General features: G+C 40.2%; 1 protein-coding gene across 1 annotated transcript in view; it reads right to left on the minus strand.

Annotated features, from left to right (window-relative positions):
• Nucleotides 1-16,970, minus strand: part of ADGRB1 (adhesion G protein-coupled receptor B1) — a 615,330-nt gene that overhangs the window by 191,274 nt on the left and 407,086 nt on the right. The window lies entirely within an intron of this gene.

A 16,970-nucleotide genomic window follows, 5' to 3' on the forward strand; every position in this document is an offset into this window, starting at 1 on the left:
GTAAAAAGTAAAATGAATGGAAATAAATAACACAAACTAAATATAATGATTGTAATCAAATACAAATGGAAACAAATGTACAAAATCAATGTAACGAAATGTCACTAAAATGATATGTAAACGTAAATAAAAAATACTAATAAAAATAAATGAAATAAAATAAACATAATAAAATAAATAAAAGGTAAAATAAAATCATAAATAAATAATAAATAAAACAATTGAATACAAATGATTAAATAACTAAAAAGTTTAATAAAATAATAAATGATAAAAAAAACGAAAAAATAAATAACGTAAGTAATATTGGCTCCTGTTATTCCATCGTTGATCTGATGTTCTGTGGACATCTCATACATGTCTCTACCTTATAACCAGGACAAAGTTTGCGCCAGAGGCGGAGCTACAATCTACCAAACACCTTCGTTCATCCATCCTGCCATGCAATGTCCAATTTTCCCTCGCTACAAGCGTCACCATGACAACCCTCTTTGCGGAATCACGTATAAATATATACCAGTAATAACATTGTTTCCCGGGAAGGTGTAGCCGGGAGACGTAATTGAGACCCTCGTTATATATTCACATATTTAGTGCTTACAACGTGGTGTAAAATACCGCCATACTCCGTAATTATAAACTTCAAAAGGAATTCAGAATTTAATATACGCTACAAATAACTTGTGCAATGTTCCTCAGCGTGAGAGAAAAACTAAGATGAAATAGTGCCTGGAAATTCACAGCGTGCCGGAGAACGCGGGGCGCAATCTTCTCCGCGTTCTGCACTTATTAAATTCTTTATTAAATCCGACCCCAACCCGGAATACAAAAATTGTTCCGTCTCAGAATACTCAAAATAGTCACGTCCCCCATAATACGGTCCTTGTCCCTACAGTGTACTTTCTGTGTTACAGTAAGGTTTCTACATTGTAGCAATTTGTGGCTGATACAGATTTTCCCACACCATGAAATATATGTCCAGCCCCACCCCCCATATGTTATATGCCGCCCTATTCCTTTCTTACAAATGCAAAAGCTATACATATATAGTGTATCAGTGTAGACAGTCCTCGGAGATAAAATCAAAATTTCCCACCTGTCCTGAGCTACAGACTAATAACTTTTATCTACACTGGTACATTGTAACAAACCAATAAGCTGTGTTACTAGGCTAGATGAGAACGGATTTCGAACCTTTGATGTTTTCATTCACTGACAGCAAGCATAATTTCAATACAAAGCTTATCAGAAGGTTTTGGAACTTTTCATTATAAAACGAAATCATTCTGTAAGACCGGACAAGATCTTCCAATTGAATCTTCACCTTTTACATCAGGTCATTTAGGTCCAGCGTTCTGTGCTGAGTAATATATCTTTAGAGGGGTGGGAGCTCCATTTTTTTGATTCGGAGCTTCAAATCCTCAGTATAGATATAGGGGGGATTTATTAAGACTGGCAATTCATACGGCAGCCTTAATCTAAAACACGCTGGAGTGAGATGCGACAAATGTAATAAGATAAACACGAAAAAGAAACAAAATAAAAAAGGTAATATCCGACTGTAAGGCCTTGTTCACACACAGAATTGTTCTGCCAATTTAAACTGCCTCAAAAAAGGCTTTTTTGTATGGCGTTGTTAGAGGCGTTTTTAATTTGGAGTCATGTACAAAAAATTTTTTATGTGTTTTTGATGTCCTATAGAAAAGCCTATGGGAAAAACACCTGAAAAAACGCCATACCCCGAGCATACTGCGTCTGGAAAAAACGCCACTGACCGCAAAATTGTCTCAAAAAACGACACAAACCAAAACGCAGTTGTATGTAGTGCATTATCTATATTGTATTTGTATTACTTTACATTTCACTATAGGCTTTAATTGAAAAAAATGGTTGCACTAAAAAATACATGAAAAACTCTACTCAAACCCCATTAAAAATGCCACGAAAAAGGTCCAAAAATGCTGTCTCTAAATCTAGCCTAAGGCTCTGTTCACATCTACTTTGGAGGCTCCGCTATTCTGTCTGGCAAAATGGCATACACCGTGAGGGAAACACGACGGAAAACCAATGGGAGACATTGGCCGCCGTTGGTTGCCATCATGCAAAGGATCCGGCGTCTCTAGTATTTCATTGTTCTGCGCCGTTGACATTGCAGAACAACAGAAAGCCCTGACGCAGATGTGAACAGAGCCTAATGCACCAAAAAAACTTCCCTAATGACAAATAATCCCTTATGTTACTTATCAGTAACAGTTAATGTAATGCTGGGGGTAGGGAAACAGACAAGTGAGCCCTAATCTACCCGCTACTCAGTCCCTGCCTACTTGCAACGACCCGCCCTAGGCGATGGGGTACAACTGGGCGACGGTCCCTACACTCAATAATTGCACGACAGACAAACAGACAAGGGTACACAGAAGCTAAGGGAAAAGGGGCAGTTGCCCACAGCAACACCGTGAGAAACAAGAGTGGTGAACGAGCCGAGTCAAACCAGGAGTGTACGAGGTACCAAACGCAGAGCAGGAGAGTAGTCAGTAAGCCAGGGTCAATATGAAGCAGGGTCAAATAGTTCAGAAGCTGCAGCAGGGCCAGGAAAGCAAACGAGAAGAATCACAAGCAAGGAGGAACAGGAAAGGCAGGTATAAATAGACAGAGGGCGGGAGCTAGCTCCGTCTGGCCAGACTGTAATAGGCTCTCCCACTCCTAAGCCTGCGATCCTGAGTGGTGGAAGATGGAGTCAGTCTCACAGACATAGAAGCAGGTGCAGACTGATTACCTATGGGAGTTAACCCCGAAGCTGTGCCTGGCAGATCCTTTACAGTTAAAACAGTTTCTGGCAAAAATTATCATAAATTTGTCAGGGTGTGGGTGGCCCCGCCCCTTTCTCTAAGTCCCCGACACATTTTAGAAAAGTGTTGTGAGCAAATTGCATAATTTGTACCGGTTACAACTTTTCTATGCCAGAAAACATCTAGTAATAATTTCACCAGAATTGCATAAAATTCTGTCTGACTGCAGCCACCACTAGGGGGAGCTGAAGAGCTTTCTGTATACTGTTTATTATTGAGTTCAATGTATAAATATATGCAGTAAGCTCCCCCTGGTGGTGGCTGCAGGAACATAGGGTTCAAAAATAAAATTCTATGTCCATGGAGGGGATTTGAAGCTCTATCAGACTTTTGAACCTAAAAACGACCCGGTGTTCACGATTCAAGTTCAGATTTTTTTATTGTCATAGCTAATTGAATGCACTTTGATAAATCACTGCGGGAGGAGAGAGGTGGGAGAATTATGGGAGAATCTATGGAGAATTAGTGAAGGAATAATCTGCTAATTATAAACACAAAGAGTCAGTAACCAGAGTGCAGACGAGGGATGATGACGGCTGATGACCGCACAACTCACAGCCCTAGAATCATAGGAAAACCATCAACACCATCAGGAGACGAGGAGGTCAGAAGGACAAAGCAAAAAGATTGGGTGGGGGGGGGGGGTTAAAATTAATCTGGCGACAAGAAGAACAGAATGACTGAATTACTACGGAGGAGGTGATGTCTCTACAGCAGATCCAAGAATTAAAGCTTGTAACAGAATGTATATACCAGACCAAAAGTATGTGAACCCCCAACATTTATTTCCAAAAACATAGACATTAATATGGACCAAGTCCAAATATACTCAAAGCTTTGCCTATTTTCAGGGTGCACATACTTCTTCTCATCTGCTCAGTAGTAATAAAGGTCATTTGTATTGTATTAATAAAATGTTTGCCATTTTTTGGGTTTAATTGGGTCTGAATAAAAGTCATCAATGGATGAAGTTCTCTCTACACTATGCACAGCCTGAGCAGATGCAGATGTAGCAGAGTCATGGAGACTGTAACTGGGGGTTAGGAACTGACATCACTAAGCCATCCCCGGTAACTCCCCCCTATGACTCGGCTCTTTGTCAGTATCTACAATTTTCCCATTACTGTAGTCACTGTGAAACCTGCTTATCTTGGCTCAGGCAGCACAATACTGTACAATGACATTCAGTTATTTCATGTGTAGCTTGGAGTGTAGCCGTTTGTCCTAGCAACTCGTGGAAACTGCAACATTTCATGGAAACAATCCTGGTAAAACTGATACACTGTGTAATGACTAGTGCAGGACTCGAGGGGGCGGAGCATGACACGGAAATTCTCTCTTGGTTTTATTTGAATCACCATGTCATGAACCGCCCTCTCAGGCCCTGCACCAGGAATAACACTGTGCATGTAGTAACTGACAAAATAAATAAATAAATAAATGTATATATCATATTATATATATATATATATATATATATATATATATATATATATATATATACACACATATACACACACACAAATTATGATCAATATTCTGGATGGTGGAGCAGATTTCCAATGGTAGAACCATCATGTATAGAGAAAATCCACACGACTAAAATCCAGCCTAAGTGATATGTAGTCTTACCTTAATTACATAGTGTGATATATATATATATATATATATATATATAAATATATACACAGTGGAGTCCCATTATTATGAGCAGCAGGTAATATCCAGAGTAACCGCCGTGTGCAGCACGGACAGCAGCTAGACCGGCGGGGGGGGGGGGGGGTCCATAGAGCGAACAAGACGATCGAGGTCCCACAAATGCTCAATTGGGTTCCAGTCTGGTGAATTAGGGGGCCGGGGAAGTACTTGGAGGTCTTGGTCGGGCTCTTCCTGTTGGACATTTCTAGCCGTGTGACATGTCGCCTTGTCTTGCTGGAAGATTCCATCTGCCCCGGGGAAGACAATCAGCATGTACGGGGGGGGATGTGATCTGTAACGATGGATTGATACCCAAATCTCTTCAGAGCCTTCCACATGGATGAGTGGGTCAGAGAATGCCAGGAAAACATCCCCCAGACCATAACGCTGCCGCCACCGGCTCGTGTTCCTCCAGCAATGGTTGCCGGGTGTTTGTCCTCTGATGTTTCTCTCCTGACACGCCAACGTCCATCCGTTCCATGAAGCAGAAAACGTGACTCATCAGAGAAGACGACCCTTTACCAATCATCGGGGGTCCAATCCCGATACTGCCGCGCAAATTGGAGCCTTTTTTCCGCTGCACCTTTGTTACACAGGAGCAGTGACCGTCCGTCGGCTTCGGAGCCCCATACGCAGTCGGGTTCGCTGAGCTGTTGTATTAGACACACGTCTGTTCGCCCCCTGGTTGGTTTTCACGGTGAATTTCTCCTCTGTAGCGTGACGTTCTTCCCTCGCGCACCTTCGTAGCCGACGTTCACCTCTTTTATCAATGGCACGTTAGTGCTCCGCAGTTTCACTTCGGTTATTCCTAATGGCGACATTTGTCCCCTCACGATTCACTGTCACCACAGCAGCGCGCGAACAGCTCACAAACTGCGCTGTGTGAGAAATACCGACACCCTGGGCCAGAAAGCCAAGAATCAGCTCTTATAGCAACTCTGATCACCCCTTTTACCCATGACAACGAGCGATATGTGATCAGACAGCCGACCGCACCCCTTATATACCCACCAAGCCCGCCACACATCACCCCTTTCATGGGCTACGCGCTGCCGACGTGGAAAGTAGGAGGTGCTCATAATAACGGGACTCCAATGTCTATATAGTGGTCTGAAGTCTAAGGGCTCGTCCACACGTAACGGGGTTGCTACGTATTTTCTGTTCGGGATTGCGGACGGAAAATACTCAGCAGAATACAGTAGCAGCAAAGTGGGTGAGATTTAACAAATGTCATCCACACACGACGTAAAATTTCCGAACAAATGTTGACCTGCGGTGCGTATTTTTCATACCACAGAATGTGAATTCCTGCCGCGGAAAGTGGATTGAATTGCTGCGTTTTTCAGAGGAGATGTCGCCATCTCCCAACATTGTGAAAAACGCAGCAAAATCCGCACCATTTTCTGCAGTAAAAACGCATTTTTTTCCACTGCAAAAATTTCTGCAGCAATTCCGTTATGTGTGGACAAGTCCTAAGGCGTTCCAGTTTTTGCATAACTATAATGTCCAGCATGCCCAAACAGTCGGGGAGTTGTAGTTTTGCAACAGCAGTTGAGTTGCAGGTTGGAGTCCACTGGTATACACAGTAGAACGGCATAAACAGAGCTGCACATTAACATAACTGGCCCATAGGAGGCGCTGGAGACTATTGTAAAATGTCATTATATAGACTCATTAGCATGAAATTTGCTTTTTTCATGTTATCAAAGAGTTAATAAAATTGTATTATACAGAATATTGCCCATTGGGGTTGGTAGATAACATTTTACAATGGGTCCTTGTATGATTGGTTTGGTTTTATTTGATCACTTTGAATATTCATAACTTTTATTCTTTGTGTAATCTTATGGTCAATGGAAACAATCTAATGTTTCCCAAGAGATTACTCTTCAGGTTTGACGTTTAGAAGGAGGTAATATCTATATTGCTGCAAATATGCCATTTAGAAGTCAGGGAAAGCTGGGTGACAACCCATGTAGGAGCGGTAATAGAGGCAAAATTTGTCACCCAGCTTTTCCAGAAGCAGATACTACTGAGGAACTACTCAATAGAATTGCTATCACTCTACAACTTAAAGGGGTTATCTCAATAAATCAATACCTGACCATGTGCTCTTTTAGGCACAGCAACCCCGCTCTATGAGCCAGAGTGGAGAGCCACTAAGTAAGAGGAGCTCCCGCTATGGAGCCATGGGAATTACTGACTTGTAATACTACATTTCACCTGCAGTGGCCGCTGTAGGGGAAATGTATGGTTGGCGATAGCACCGGAATCCTATGGCAGCCCCAGAAATGTGCTTTAATCTGTTACGATCTCCAGCAGCAACTGTTCAATTCCTCTGCAGCGCGCCCACAGGAGAAAAAAAAGCATTACACAGTTCTTATTGAAATCCATAGTCTGTCCATGTATTATAATGATGCGCCATGTTCTCTGAGAGAGAGACGATCCGTTCTGGCTCATTGATGGAGGAGTCAAACGAAGGTCGGGAGCTTCGGAAACAGCGTAGTTCGCCATGCTACACTGTTTCTATAATTCCCGACCACCTAATCAGGAAATGGCCAGGAGGCAACGGGAGCCGAGCAAGGTAGAACGGGGTTTAGGGGGCCGTGTTCTAGAGATCGGTGTGGGTCCCAGAGGTGGGACCCACATCTATTGGACATTCATGATATCCTGTGGATATACCATAAATGCCCAAGATGGGAAAACCCCTTTAACTCAGAATCAATTAAGATCAATTTATTTTAAAAATTTTTAAAGGTGAAGAACAGCTTAATGGAAGAGACCGATGACCGATGACATCATCAGTTTCACCTTCATCTCTCTGTACAGCACATTCTGTTGTTCCATTGAATGAAGGTCAGTGCTCTTTCTGAGCTTGGTGGTTTAAGTGGCTTGTGAACTAAGTGGAGTTCTAAAACCGGAGTTGAAAAGAGGAGTTGAAGCCCCAGTAAGTACTCTTCTTTTTCTTTGACAATTGTTCGCTGTTTTGGTGTAACTTGGATAATGGATAGCAAGATTGGAGGTTTTCTTCAGTGCACAGTTTGTCATATGTATACACGACTGGAGCCGGAGTTCCAGGGTGAATATCTCTGTGGCAGATGTGAGCATGTTGTTCACCTGGAAGCTCGTATTAGAGATCTGGAGGAGCAGAATGCAACACTGAGGAGGATAGACAATTTTGAGCGGAGCTTGCTGCTCACAGAGCATGCAGTTAGTGGGTTACAACTGGAGGGTGAAGACATGGGTGAGCAGGATCAGGTAAGTAGTTGGGTTAATGTAGTTAGGGGCAGTAGAAAGGGGTCAAAGACAAAGAAGGCCGATCCGGTTTCTGGCATTCCAAGCAAAATTGCCACGTTGGGTGATGATGCGAGGGTGTCAGTCTCAGAAATGGCAGCCCTAGTGGATACTGATCTCCCTAACAGCCGGGAGAACAGCCCAGCTAGTAGTCGGTGGGATGGTAATGCAGGCAAGCCAAGACAATTGATAGTCGTAGGGGATTCTATAATCAGGAAGACGGATAGAATAATTTGTCGCCAAGACCGCCTCAACCGAATGGTTTGCTGTCTCCCTGGTGCCAGGGTTCGGCATGTGGTGGAACGGGTGGACAAATTGCTGGGAGGGGCTGGTGATGATCCAGCTGTCGTGGTCCATGTCGGTACCAACGACAGAATAAATGGTAGGTGGAGGAGCCTTAAGAATAATTTTAAAGAACTAGGCTACAAGCTGAAGGGAAGGACCTCCAAGGTTGTATTCTCAGGAATACTGCCTGTGCCATGCGCATCACAGGAAAGACAGCGGGAGCTTAGGGAGTTAAATGCATGGCTGAAGTCTTGGTGTAGAGGAGAAGGATTTGGGTTCCTAGAGCACTGGGCTGACTTTTCATTGGGGTACAAACTGTATTCTGCAGATGATTTGCACCTAAATGGAAGGGGGTCCGCTGTGCTGGGGGAGAGAATTCTAGCTGGGGTGGCGGAGTATTTAAACTAGGGCTGAGGAGGGAGGTCAATGTAGAAAAAAAAGGGGTAGCCAGGTTAGAGAGGGGTCAGACTATATTGGTGGGGGGAGAAACAGAATGTGGGGAGAGGACTAGACAACAAGATAAGGAGATCCTTTCGTTACAAAACATCAGTGTAAATAAAAAGGACCGATTAATGTCAAATCACATTTCTGATAATAAAAGTGAAAAACTGACAGGCAAGTTAAAGTGTATGTTCACAAATGCCAGAAGTCTAGCAAGCAAAATGGGGGAGCTGGAGGCCTTGATACTGGAAGAAAATATAGATATAGTTGGTGTTGCTGAAACATGGCTGGACTCTTCACATGACTGGGCTGTAAATCTACAGGGTTTTACACTTTTTCGTAAAGACAGGACAAATAGGAAAGGTGGTGGTGTATGTCTGTATGTGAGAAGTGATATGAAGGCGAGTGTGAAAGAGACAATAGTGGGTGAATACTGTGAGGAGGTTGAAACCTTGTGGGTGGAACTAGAAAGGGAGGTAAACACTGAAAAAATTACTTTTGGTGTAATCTATAGACCCCCCAATATAACTGAGGAGATGGAAGGTCAGATATATAAACAGATGGAGCGGGCTGCACAGGCGGGTACTGTAGTGATAATGGGAGATTTTAATTTCCGGGATATTAATTGGTGTCATGGTTCGGCTTCAACTGCAAAGGGGAGACATTTCCTCAACCTGTTGCAGGAAAATTTTATGGGCCAGTTTGTGGAAGACCCGACTAGAGGTGAAGCTCTGTTGGATCTGGTCATTTCTAATAATGCAGATCTTGTTGGGAATGTCAATGTTCGTGAAAACCTCGGTAACAGTGATCATAATATAGTTACATTTTACCTATACTGTAAAAAACAAACGCAGGCTGGGAGGGCAAAAACATTTAATTTTAAGAAAGCCAATTTCCCCAGGATGAGGGCTGCAATTCAGGATATAGACTGGGAAGAACTAATGTCAAATAATGGAACAAATGATAAATGGGAGATTTTCAAATCTACTTTGAGTTATTATAGTGCAAAATTTATTCCTACAGGTAATAAGTATAAACGACTCAAATTAAACCCCACATGGCTTACACCTTCTGTGAAAGGGGCAATACATGACAAAAAAAGGGCATTTAAAAAATACAAATCTGAGGGTACAGCTGTAGCCTTTGTAAAATATAAAGAGCTTAATAAAATCTGTAAAAATGTAATAAAATTAGCAAAAATACAAAATGAAAGGCAGGTGGCCGAGGATAGTAAAACAAATCCTAAAAAATTCTTCAAGTATATAAATGCAAAAAAGCCAAGGTCTGAACATGTAGGACCCCTAGATAATGGTAATGGGGAGTTGATCACAGGGGATCAAGAGAAGGCAGAGTTACTAAATGGGTTCTTTAGCTCTGTATATACAACAGAAGAAGGAGCAGCTGATGTAGCCGGTGCCAGTGCTGTTAATATATCAGTTGATATACTGAATTGGATGAATGTAGAGATGGTCCAAGCTAAATTAAATAAAATAAATGTACACAAGGCTCCGGGACCAGATGGGTTACACCCTAGAATTCTTAAAGAGCTTAGTTCAGTTATTTCTGTCCCCCTTTTCATAATATTCAGAGAATCTCTAGTGACTGGTATAGTGCCAAGGGACTGGCGCAGGGCAAATGTGGTGCCTATTTTCAAAAAGGGCTCTAGGTCTTCCCCGGGTAATTATAGACCAGTAAGCTTAACATCCATCGTGGGGAAAATGTTTGAGGGGCTATTGAGGGACTATATACAGGATTATGTGACAATAAATAGCATTATAAGTGACAGCCAGCACGGTTTTACTAAGGACAGAAGTTGTCAAACTAACCTAATCTGTTTTTATGAAGAGGTGAGCAGAAGCCTAGACAGAGGGGCCGCTGTGGATTTAGTGTTTTTGGACTTTGCAAAGGCATTTGACACTGTCCCCCATAGACGCCTAATGGGTAAATTACGGACTATAGGTTTAGAAAATATAGTTTGTAATTGGATTGAGAATTGGCTCAAGGACCGTATCCAGAGGGTTGTGGTCAATGATTCCTTCTCTGAATGGTCCCCGGTTATAAGTGGTGACCCCAGGGTTCAGTGCTGGGACCACTATTATTCAACTTATTTATTAATGATATAGAGGATGGGATTAATAGCACTATTTCTATTTTTGCAGATGACCCCAAGCTATGTAATATAGTTCAGTCTATGGAAGATGTTCATGAATTACAGGCAGATTTAAACAAACTAAGTGTTTGGGCATCCACTTGGCAGATGAAGTTTAATGTAGATAAATGTAAAGTTATGCATCTTGGTACCAACAACCTGCATGCATCATATGTCCTAGGGGGCGCTACACTGGCGGATTCACTTGTTGAGAAGGATCTGGGTGTACTTGTAAATCATAAACTCAATAACAGCATGCAGTGTCAATCAGCTGCTTCAAAGGCCAGCAGGATATTGTCGTGTATTAAAAGAGGCATGGACTCGCGGGACAGGGATGTAATAATGCCACTTTACAAAGCATTAGTGAGGCCCCATCTAGAATATGCAGTTCAGTTCTGGGCTCCAGTTCATAGAAAGGATGCCCTGGAGTTGGAAAAAATACAAAGAAGAGCAACGAAGCTAATAAGGGGCATGGAGAATTTAAGTTATGAGGAAAGATTGAAAGAATTAAACCTATTTAGCCTTGAAAAAAGACGACTAAGGGGGGACATGATTAACTTATATAAATATATTAATGGCACATACAAAAAATATGGTGAAATCCTGTTCCTTGTAAAACCCCCTCAAAAAACAAGGGGGCACTCCCTCCGTCTGGAGAAAAAAAGGTTCAAGCTGCAGAGGCGACAAGGCTTCTTTACAGTGAGAACTGTGAATCTATGGAATAGTCACCGCAGGAGCTGGTCACAGCAGGGACAGTAGATGGCTTTAAAAAAGGGTTAGATAATTTCCTAGAACAAAAAAATATTAGCTCCTATGTGTAGAAATTTTTCCTTCCCTTTTCCCTTCCCTTGGTTGAACTTGATGGACATGTGTCTTTTTTCAGCCGTACTAACTATGTAACTATGTAACTATGTAACTCTTTAACATGGATCTCACAGATATATATATGTGATGGATCACCACCTGAATTACCATCCCTTTTATATGTCTCCGGTGAGATCCGCCATCACCAAGAATTCTAGATGAAATTGGAACACGGGTGACAACTCAAGGTCACCATTCATTACATTTCTTCTCATTTTTTTGTTGAGTGTTGGCACCAGATCGTTCTCATTATCATTTAGTGCAGATTTTCATTTGTTCTCGGCGACTGATATATTGTAACAATTGTGCCAGACCCTCCATGTACCAATATAAGAAAAGCCATTGTCTTATCTTGTCACCTTTCTCACATTCATTTCTTATTATTCCTTTACTCTTGATTGGAAGAAAGACCCACCTTCTCCGATTCATTTCTCATATGCCACCATTGTGGTCAATACTACTACCATGCATATTGGCACCACTTGTACTGTTCTGGTCCCAGCACCCGCTTCTCTGAGTTAAGAGTGCCCTGTGTGTATGTGAGTTCCACCTAAGCACCCCGGTATGTTACCGCCAGTTACAGAGGTCCAGAATTCTGTGCTGAGTATTTTCTTAATACATCTATATAGGGGTCAGAGCCCATGTTCCGGATAAAGAGCTCCCAATCTCTTGCTTCTCTTCACAAAGTCATAGAGCTAAATGATAATATGCCTGAATCCACCACTAGGGATGGCTCATGACCTTACTACATATAGAGGAATACATTGAACTCAATAATACCTGTATATGCAGAACCATCCCCCTAGTGGTGAAGGAAAACAGAACTTTATTACTTAATGCTGTGGCTATACAGAAATTAGGAGGCACATACTTAATTCCTGCATTCTCTGTACAGAGAGTGCAGCAGGGTGTGTGTGCTTTATGGCAGATGACATTAATGGGAGTTTATGGACAGGAAGGTTCCCATAATCTCCAGGTAGGGATGGAATACTGCCCCTCTTCTAGAAGCCAGGAAATAGAAGGGGAACGGCATACAGAGTCTTATCTGTGTGTATAGTGTTACTATTCTGCCTTTTCTAGGTGTCCAGCAATGCAATATAGCTGTTACCTAGTAATAAACCTTCTGTACTCCAACAATAAGATCACACCCTCTAATGATAATGAGATGACTCTTCTGACCCTACCCAACGGTGATAATAAGATGACTCTGCTGACCCTACCCCCTAATGATGAGAATACACCTTCTAATGATAATGAGATGACTCTTCTGACCCTACCCAACGGTGATAATAAGATGACTCTGCTGACCCTACCCTCTAATGATGAGAATGCACCTTCTAATGATAATGAGATGACTATGCTGACCCCACCCTCTAATGATAATGAGATGACTGCTGAGCCACTCTCTAATGATAATGAGATGACTGCTGACCCCACCCTCTAATGATAATGAGATGACTACTGATCCACCCTCTAATGATAATGAGATGACTGCTGACCCACTCTCTAATGATAATGAGATGACTCTGCTAATCACACCCTCTAATGATAATGAAATAACCCTTCTGACCCTACCCTCCGGTGATAATAAGATGACTCTGCTGACCCTACCCTCTAATAATGAGAATACACTGCTGACCCGCCCTCTAATGATAAAGCGAGGACTCTGCTAATACCACCCACTAATAATAATGAGAGGACTCTGCTGACCCACCCGCTAATAATGAGAGGACTCTGATTACCATACCTTCTAATGAAAATTAGATGACTCTGCTGACCCCGCCCCCTAATGAGAGGACTCTGGTGACCCCAAGCTCTAATGATAATGAGATGACTCTGCTGACGCCACCCTCCCTTTGTTAATGAGATGAATCTGCTGAACCCACCCTCTAGTGATAAAATGACTCTGCTGGCCCTACCCTCTAGTGATGGGAATACTCTGTGGACCCTACCCACTAATGATAATGAGATTACTCTGGTGACCCCGCCCACTAATGATAATGACATTACTCTGCTGACCAAAAACCCCTAATGATAAGAGGACCCTGCTGACCACACCCTCTGATGATGAGATGACTCTGATAATCCCACCCTCTAGTAATGATGAGATGACTCTGCAGAAGCTGCCCTCTTAATGATAATGAGATTACACTGCTGTCCCTTTTGCCAGTCTACACAGCAAAGATGAAGAGTGTATATGGGCATATAGATGTCATAGAGGGGGTCCCCTGCTGGATACTCCCCTCTATGAACCAGATCCATTGCACAACAGTGACTTTGCTCTTGCTAACAAAGCCCATCCATCTATTACATGAACATTCATTCAAGTAAAAGGTCTGCCATGAAATACTATATATATGGCTTTGTAATACTACATGTATACCTGACCGTCACTTCCCCAGATTATATATGATGGTCGCAGGTCGTTTTTAGAAGCTGGACGCGTGATGATACATTGATTTGTGGGCTGGCTTCAGTATAGAAAAGAGATCTCATGATATAACCCAGAAGCATTTATCAAACCATGTAATATCTCTGTATAAAATGTCACCACAAAATGGCCACTAATAACATAAAAAGGCTTCCCCAATTCTCAGCATCAAAAAGTGACAAAAAAAATATAATAATAAAAAAATAAACACATGATAGAACATAATATACAGTGTAATATAATAGGCTGCGTAATATAACATAATATATATTTATATACAGTGTATCCACATATGAGAAAAAATATATTAAAAGAAGATAACAATATATATATATATATGAAATACTGAATCCTATTATCGCTTTAGATACATTTGGATACATTACAACTTCTTTTCTGTTTTCTATTCAGGACTCTCCGCACGTCTGTCCTGCTGACACGTCAATATACAGACAACCTCCCCCTGTGTATGTGTTACAAGCTGTCAGGAGACATTTAGTACAGCGGCGGGGGGCAAACCCCACCCTTGACCTTCAACTTGCATTGAACTATCGTTCTTTGATCTTAGAGGCTCCCAAATCAGGAATACTGTGCGGAAATTCCATGTGAAGAGCAAAATTACTGACAAATGACAAAATGTAACCACAGTCATGTACAAGTATGCAAGTAAAAATAATGATAGATAGATAGATGATAGATAGATAGATAGATAGATAGATAGATAGATAGATAGATAGATAGATAGATAGATAGATAGATAGATAGATAGATAGATATGAGATAGATAGATAGATAGATAGATAGATAGATAGATAGATAGATAGATAGATAGATAGATAGATAGATAGATAGATAGATAGATAGATATGAGATAGATAGATATGAGATAGATAGATATGAGATAGATAGATAGATAGATGATAGATAGATAGATAGATAGATAGATAGATAGATAGATAGATAGATAGATAGATAGATAGATAGATAGATAGATAGATAGATAGATAGATAGATATGAGATAGATAGATATGAGATAGATAGATATGAGATAGATAGATAGATAGATAGATAGATAGATAGATAGATAGATAGATAGATAGATAGATAGATAGATAGATAGATAGATAGATAGATATGAGATAGATAGATAGATAGATATGAGATAGATAGATATGAGATAGATAGATATGAGATAGATAGATAGATAGATGATAGATAGATAGATAGATAGATAGATAGATAGATAGATAGATAGATAGATAGATAGATAGATAGATAGATAGATAGATAGATATGAGATAGATAGATATGAGATAGATAGATAGATAGATAGATAGATAGATAGATAGATAGATAGATAGATAGATAGATAGATAGATAGATAGATAGATAGATAGATATGAGATAGATAGATAGATAGATATGAGATAGATAGATAGATAGATAGATAGATAGATAGATAGATAGATAGATAGATAGATAGATAGATAGATAGATAGATAGATAGATAGATAGATGATAGATAGATAGATAGATAGATAGATAGATAGATAGATAGATAGATAGATAGATAGATAGATAGATAGATAGATAGATAGATAGATAGATAGATAGAAAAGATAGATAGATGATAGATAGATAGATAGATAGATAGATAGATAGATAGATAGATAGATAGATAGATAGATAGATAGATAGATAGATAGATAGATAGATAGATAGATAGATAGATGATAGATATGAGATAGATAGATAGATAGATAGATAGATAGATAGATAGATAGATAGATAGATAGATAGATAGATAGATAGATAGATAGATAGATAGATAGATAGATAGATAGATAGATAGATAGATAGATAGATATGAGATAGATAGATGATAGATAGATAGATAGATAGATAGATAGATAGATAGATAGATAGATAGATAGATAGCATAACATAATCAAAAACAATGAGATAAATAATAATAATAATGATAATATAATGAAAAGTAATAATAAAAATACAAATAAAATGTAAAAAAATATAATAATAACAACAACAACAACAACAACAATAATGTTAATAATAAAAATAATAAATTATTATATATGGACATAAAAGAGGAACGTAATTTATTACATTTATCTCCGTCCCGTCCACCCCCCAAAAAAAAACAAGCAAAAAACAAATCTGTATGCCTTGAAGTTTCAACGCATTCTTATCAATTATATGGAAACAGGAGATGTGGAAATAAATTACATTTAAAGTGAATGCAAATTACAAAAATATATCCGATTATTGTTACATATAAATGTGTGACTTTAGAAGATTATCGACTCGCTATATCATTTGTCCAGCGCTCATTTTACAAATTTACCTGCACACGTAAAAGGACACTAAGCCTTAAACCAGCAAATTATAATAACGTGGCAGCTTCTTATAATAGTGCGGGAGTGTTTAAAGAGGAGCGGCTGATATCAATCACTTATAATGTAAATATCTCTGGAGGATATAATAGTGCTGGAGCGTTATAAGAGGAGCGGCTGATATCAGTCACATATGATGTAATGTCTCTGGAGGATATAATAGTACTGGAGTGATATAAGAGGAGCAGCTGATATCAGTCACATATGATGTAATGTATCTGGAGGATATAATAGTGCTGGAGTGATATAAGAGGAGCGGCTGATATCAGTCACATATATGATGTAATGTCTCTGGAGGATATAATAGTACTGGAGTGATATAAGAGGAGCGGCTGATATCAGTCACATATGATGTAATGTCTCTGGAGGATATAATAGTGCTGGAGTGTTATAAGAGGAGCGGCTGATATCAGTCACATATGATGTAATGTCTCTGGAGGATATAATAGTGCTGGAGTGATATAAGAGGAGCGGCTGATATCAGTCACATATATGATGTAATGTCTCTGGAGGATATAATAGTACTGGAGTGTTATAAGAGGAG

Source organism: Rhinoderma darwinii, chromosome 5 (genome assembly GCF_050947455.1).
Source record: "Rhinoderma darwinii isolate aRhiDar2 chromosome 5, aRhiDar2.hap1, whole genome shotgun sequence".
Lineage (NCBI taxonomy): Eukaryota > Metazoa > Chordata > Amphibia > Anura > Rhinodermatidae > Rhinoderma > Rhinoderma darwinii.